We start from the raw sequence: 7,038 nt of genomic DNA, 5'->3' as shown, positions 1-7,038 counted from the left end.
CTTGGAAAACAGCTTGACCCCTTTTTCCTCTCTGTGGCAGCCGCTCAAATATTGCAACACTGCCATCCTGTCTCCTCTGGTCCTTCTCTTCACTCGACTAGACATGCCCAGTTCCTGCAACCGTTCATTGTATGTTTTAGCCTCCAGTCCCTCATCATCCTGGTTGCTCTTCTCGGCACACTTTCTAGAATCTCAACATCTTTTTTATAGTGTGGTGACCAAAACTGGATGCCATATTCTAGGTGCTTTTTTTCAAAAGGTAGCTGGACTTTGTTTTTCCTTGAATACACTTCTCTTCTTAGCCAGGAACTGAACTGAGTCAGAACTGAAGAAGCTCCTTGGATGAGAAGCGAAACGTCTTCAAGGAAAAACAAAGGAAGTCTGGTTGCCTTTTCAAAAAGCACCTTTGGGACAACCATGACCTGGATGACTAAGAATCTGCACAAATACTTTTGGAAGCAATTGGTCCTTGCCTTCTTAAGGTAGAGAGAGAAGAGCTGGCTTAAGGTCATCCAGGTGTCTTTGTGTAAGGCAGGATCAGAACTCGTCATCAGTTTCTAGCCTGATGCTTTAACCACTGCACCAAACTGGTGAGTGCCACAATCCAAATTAAAACTGCTTTAACAGAGGACTATGCAGCCTTCTATAGCAATAGCACTTAGACTTATATACTGCTTCACAGTGCTTTCCAGCCCTCTTTAAGTAGTTTATAGAGTCAGCATATTGCCCCCCCCCCCCCCAATACTCTGGGTCCTCATTTTACTGAATGGAAGGCCGAATTAACCTTGCGCTGGTCAGGATCAAACTCCTGGCAGCCAGCAGAGTTAGTCTGCAATATTTTGTCCTAACCACTGCACCACCACGGCTCAAGTTTATGTGTAACACTGGAACTAGCAAAATGTGAAAATAAGTGACATGGAATCATATCAATGGGCAATTCTGGAATTGTAGCTCCAGCAGATGTGATTGGAAGAGGATACTTTGAAGGTGTTTGCCTCTTCTGTAAACAACAAAGATCTGGGTTTTGTTATTGCTGACATCTAAGAGGCTTTGGGTGACTCTTGATGCTTGCTGAGGTTTGAAAACTAAGCTACTGTAATTGCTTTTTCTTGTTCCTCAACTGTTCTAGATTTTTTTTTTAGAAAAGAGCACCTTGGTTTGGACTGATGGAGGTGTAGAGTTAGAAAAGGATCTTAATCAGGGGTGGGATTCTACCTGGTCGGACCGGTTCTATAGAACCCGTTGTTATGATTCTGCGCAGTTCGGAGAACCCACAAATTGTGTCACTGGCTGGCCCCTCCCCTCTCCACCCGCTCATTCCTTACCTGGCACGTGCGCCATCCAACTTGCCTACGTTGTGCCTTCACCTAATTTTTGATAAGTTGCTATTTTTCCTTCCCCCTCCCCCCGACCATCAGCCGTTCTGACTATCAGCTATGCTGGGAGGTTTAGATTAGCTAGAAAGCAGGAAATCGTCAGATTTCTTGCTTTCTTGCTAATCTACATCGCTTTGCCTTCACCCAGGAGGCTTCCCTGAGGCCCAGTCAGGGGTGGTATTCAGCGGGTTGAGGGAGGGAGAAGCGGCCTGGGAGCAGAACCGCACCTTCCTTGGGACTGAAGCTTCTATTTTTCAGTGCAGACTCAGGCAGCAGATTGCAGAGAGGTAGATCTCAGAGTGAATGTGTGATTCTGCAAGCAACTCAATCTGCCTGCTTTGCCTGATTTTGGGTAAAAGTTGGCTCTTTTTTATATATCAAAAATGCAATATTTTCATAAATATTTACAATATTTACATATAAGCCATGCCCACCCAGTCATGTGACCACCAAGCCATGCCCAGTCAGCAAGCCACACCCACCCAGTCACATGACCACCAAGCCACACCCATAAATTAGGCCACACCCACAGAACCGGTTGTTAAGAAATTTGAATCCCATCCCTGTTCTTAATGGCCAAACCACAACCTCTTTATGGTCAAGGGTTTCCCATGTTGAATGAGACTCTCACAAATTGTCCATTCTCCTTTCAATGGGGCATTTTCAGGATATGTGATACACCATCTTCTTCCTTCTGGCTTTCTGTTTTTCTCTCTCTGTTTCCTAACACTGAAAATCCGAAACCGGAGAACAGAGCCCTTCTAGTGAAAGAACAATAGCATAATAAAATGTGTGATTTTTCTATAGCCCCTAAAGTGATATTATCTCTGCATACGTTCACTTTTCCTTTGTAGCTCACAGACCTTGAATCTCTGTGTTTTAAAAAATGTGCCCATTTGCCCTTTTCCGTCTTTTAAAGGTTAAAATGTGTGCAAAATGGCACCAATATTTTTTTTTTAAAGATCAGAGCAATTTTTTTAAAAAGCTACACAGAAATTCTCTTAAAAGGCCATCAAGTATACCGAGAGCCCAGTCCAGCGGCAGACAAAGAGGCTGGGGGATGTGATGGCAAAATAAGTCAACCCCAAGATTCTGCAGGATTTAATCCCTTACTAATAACAAGGCATTTCTCTCCATAGCTGAAGGTCCACAGGATCCGGTAAATGAAATTACTAGATAGCCAAAGAATAGCCCCCCCCAAAAAAAATCCCATCTCCAACTCACATATGGATTTAATTGTGTTGATTATTCTCTCTTCCCTTCCACAACCATAGAAGAATTGTTCCCTTCAAATATTGCCCTGTTATAATGTCATCATTTTTATCAGCAATTCGTTTCTTTCCTTAACTGTTCCTCCCCTCCTACTGTTTATGATAATTGAATAATGCTATAAAAGATAACGATGGCCTCAAATCCAGCTTGGTTCCTGGGGATTTCACAAGCTGTGGAGCTTTTCTTGCAAAAACAAGGATTGGCCATGGCATGTTTTCCAGATTTCCCACCCACCCACCTGCCACCATTTCCTGGAATTGTGACAATCCAGTGATTCGTGGTGGCCTCCCATCCACATACTAACCAGGCGGCAGTGATGGGATTCAAAAGTTTTTACTACCGGTTCTGTGGGCGTGACTTGGTGGGTGTGGTATGGCTTGGTGGGTATGACGTGGCTTGGTGGGCGTGGCAGGGGAAGGATACTGCAAAATCCCACCCCACTAACCTGCTTTGCAGCTCTGTCCTCCTGTGCAGGGCAACCAAAGAAGACCTAGCCAATCAGCTGGGATTCAATGGGAGGCAGAGAATAGATGGGGGCAGTGCCAGTCAGAGGTCGGATTTGCCGGTTCTCCAAACTACTCAAAATTTCTGCTTCCAGTTCTCCAGAACTGGTCAGAACCTGCTGAATGCCATTTCTGAACCAGGGTTGTCCCTGTCTGGATTTGGAACTTGGATAAGGGTTAATAGTACCAGGTGCTAAGACTAATTGTGCTAATTTGAGACACCAGCAAACATGGGAACAGGCAACGCTCATTCTAGGCTAACCTTTGGGTTCTCCTGCTAGCTAAGCTGGATGTCACAAGTAGAAGATGGGGACTTTTTCTGTTCCCACTGCTCGTCTTCTGCAGTGCTTCTTTGGAGGTTAACTATTTCCAATCTGGAGGAATAGAACAGAGTAGAGTAGAGTAGAGTAGAGTAGAGCAAAGTAGAGTAGAGTGTAGAGCAGGGGTCTCAAACTCACGGCCCGCGGGCCAATTGCGGCCCGCAGGACGATATCCTGTGGCCCCCACCATGATATGAAAGTATAATATTAGTGCAGCCCGCAGGGGGAATGGACCTCTGAAGGAAGTCCCACCCGCCGTTCCTCGTCGTGGCTTCTTCTCCACCCTGAACTTTAACAAGTCCAAGTACAGGTCCAGACTTACGGATGATCATCTTCAAGCCATACTGAGGGTCTCAAGTGCCTCCTCTCTCAAGCCAAGTGTGGCTCAGATATGTGAGAGGAAGCGTTGTCAAGTCTCTGGCAGCAAGGAGTAAGCTGGAGAAGAAGCCATGTTCTGAGGAACTGTTCATGATCTTCATTCAATGTTCCATTCATGTGTTCAGGACAGTTCATGTATTGGAGAAATCATTAACTGTTGATGACATTTGAGGATATTTTTTTTAACAACGTTTTTTGTGGAATCCCTTATGCGGCCCAGTCTCACCCAGACTCTGCCTCCAGCGGCCCCCAGGTAAATTGAGTTTGAGACCCCTGGTGTAGAGAATAGAGTAGAGTAGAGAGTAGAGAGTAGAGAGTAGAGAGTAGAGAGTAGAGAGTAGAGAGTAGAGTAGAGTAGAGTAGAGTAGAGTAGAGTAGAGTAGAGTAGAGTAGAGTGAGTGTTGTTGTTTTTCCTGGTGAGATCGGTCCATCAGGACAGCCTGGTCTACCCAATTATGGGATGGAGCATGTTGCTTCCGCTTTCACCTTTCAGCCCCAATCCAGAAGCCTTCGCAGGCAGTCACTTTTGCAACAAACTATTTTTGTGTAATATAAATTCAACAGTAGAATAGAAAGGAATAGGAATAGGAATAGGAATAGAGTAGAATAGAATAGAGTAAATAGAATAGAATAGAATAGAATAGAATAGAATAGAATAGAATAGAATAGAATAGAATAGAATAGAATAGAAAAGAATAGAAAAGAATGAATAGAATAGAATAGAATAGAATAGAATAGAATAGAATAGAATAGAATAGAATAGAAATAGAATAGAATAGAATAGAATGAATAGAATAGAATAGAATAGAATAGAATTCTTTACTGGCCAAGTGTGGTTGGACAGACAAGGAATTTGTCTCTGGTGCATAAGCTCTTAGTGTACATACAAACAATAAGTGATAAATCATGATCATAGTCATATAAAAACACATTCATTTTTTACTCATAAGATACAACACTTAGTGGTAGTGATAGGATACTAAATAAGCAATCAACATAAATTATACTAGAATGCTAAATAAAGTTTAATCATAAGATACAGACAGCAAAGTTATAGTGATAAGAAGATAAGGAGGTAAGTAATAGGAAAGATGAGAAGAATAATAGTAGCACAGTTTTATTAGATAGTTTGACAGAGTTGTGAGAATTAGTTGTTTAGAAGAAAGATGGCATGGGGGAAACACTGTCCTTGTGTCTAGTTGTTCTGTTGTTCTGACATGCAATGCTCTATAGTGTTGTTTTGAGGGAAGAAGTTGAAACAGATGAAATGTTGAAAAGTTGAAAATTCCAATTTTTTTAGATTACAGATAGTCCATGATATACAACCCCAACTAGGGTCAACATCAGGTCTTCTGAGAATGCATCCCATAGTTTATGCAGAAGATGAAGAAGAAATACTTTAACAAAGAAGGGAAAAAAATTCCTATCTTTCCAATCAATTCCTGGAATGACTCCCATTCTCACAGCTTCTAAGAAAGAAAGGAATAAAATCTCCTTGTTCAATCAATTTTTAAAAATATTTTTATCCTGTTTTTATAAGTAACTAAGGTGGTGAACATATCCAATATCCCTTCCTCCTCCTATTTCCCCCAAAACAACAACCTTGTAAGGTGGGTTGGGCTGAGGAAGAGTGACTGGCCCAAAGCTGGCTTTTATGCCCAAGGCGGGACTAGAACTCATTGTCTGCTGGTGATTGGCCCAAAGTCACCCAACGGGCTTTCATGCCTAAGGCAGGACTAAAACTCAGTTCCCAGCCTTGATGCTTTAATTACTACGCCAAATTTTCAGTTTCTCCATAATTCCCCCAAATCTCTCCTTTCACTCCTTTGTCTTCTCAACGGCCCAACCACCTACTTCCTGGGAGGTTTTTCTGCCTGAAAAGGAATTTGAGGAAATTCTTGTTTTTTTTCTTTCCTCTTTAACACTTTATCTCTTTGGGATACCCTCTTCAGTGTATTTCTGTAGTTACTTGTGTTACCTTTGTGGTGCCCATGAAACACTTTTTCTCTTCCCTTTTTCATTCTCCTCCTTTGGGTTTAGCTTTCTGTTTTCTGAAAGATGCATGTTAGCGTATCCCTGGCCCTCCTATCTCATGTGGAACTTGGCTGACCCCTTCATACATTGTGGAATGCAACTCAACTATTGTGGCTTTAACAAAAGACAGCATGAAGGGATGTGGTTCTTTTGATTTTTCGCATGTCCATAGTGCCCCTCCTTTTTTTTAAGAACTCCCACACCCCAACAGGTGTCCATGTTGGAACCGGCTGTCAATGTCCCCATTGCCCATTGGCTACAGATAAGAGAGTTGTGAGTCCATTTCCTGCTACTTCCAGAATAGTTACAACTCTTCTTCCCCTAAACACAGTATCAACCTCTTCCTGGAAGCCACACTTCCATGTTTGCACCAGGTTCATCTCCCACTGTTTTGCTCTAAATTCTAAAGCCAAAAAGCAAATGCACACACACACACACAGAGAGAGAGATAGATAGATAGATAGATAGATAGATAGATAGATAGATAGATAGAGAGATAGAGAGATAGAGAGATAGAGAGATAGATAGACAGAGAGATAGACAGAGAGAGAGACAGAGACAGAGACAGAGACAGACAGACAGAGACAGGGAGAGAGAGAGACAGACAGAGAGAGAGAGAGACAGAGAGAGATAGGCACAGACAGAGACAGACAGACAGAGACAGACAGAGATACAGAGAGAGACAGATAGAGACAGACAGAGATACAGAGAGAGAGAGAGAGAGAGAGACAGAGAGAGACAGATAGAGAGAGACAAAGACAGGGACAGACAGTGATAGAGACAGAGATATAGAGAGACAGAGACAGAGAGACAGACATACAGAGAGAGAGAGAGACAGACAGAGAGAGTCAAAGAGACAGACAGAGATGGAGACAGAGAGATGGAGAGACAGGGAGACAGAGAGAGGTGATAGACAGATAGCAAATGGGGGTGAGGGTATTCTGAGTTTGCTTCCAAGTTGGGGACAGGTGGGCAAATTTATCCACCTTACAAGTTTGTACAGGTAATCCTCAACTTATGACCACAATTGAGCCCAAACTTTATGTTCCCATGTGAGACACTTGTCAAGTGAGTTTTGCCCCATTTTACGACCTGTCTCACTGCTGTGGTTAAGTGAATCATTGCAATTGTTAAGTTGGTAACAAGGTTGTTAAG

This window comes from Notechis scutatus, chromosome 11 (genome assembly GCF_049901735.1).
Source record: "Notechis scutatus isolate UNSWTSFEM ecotype Mainland chromosome 11, rNotScu1.2, whole genome shotgun sequence".
Lineage (NCBI taxonomy): Eukaryota > Metazoa > Chordata > Lepidosauria > Squamata > Elapidae > Notechis > Notechis scutatus.
Note: the sequence above shows the minus strand (reverse complement) of the source record.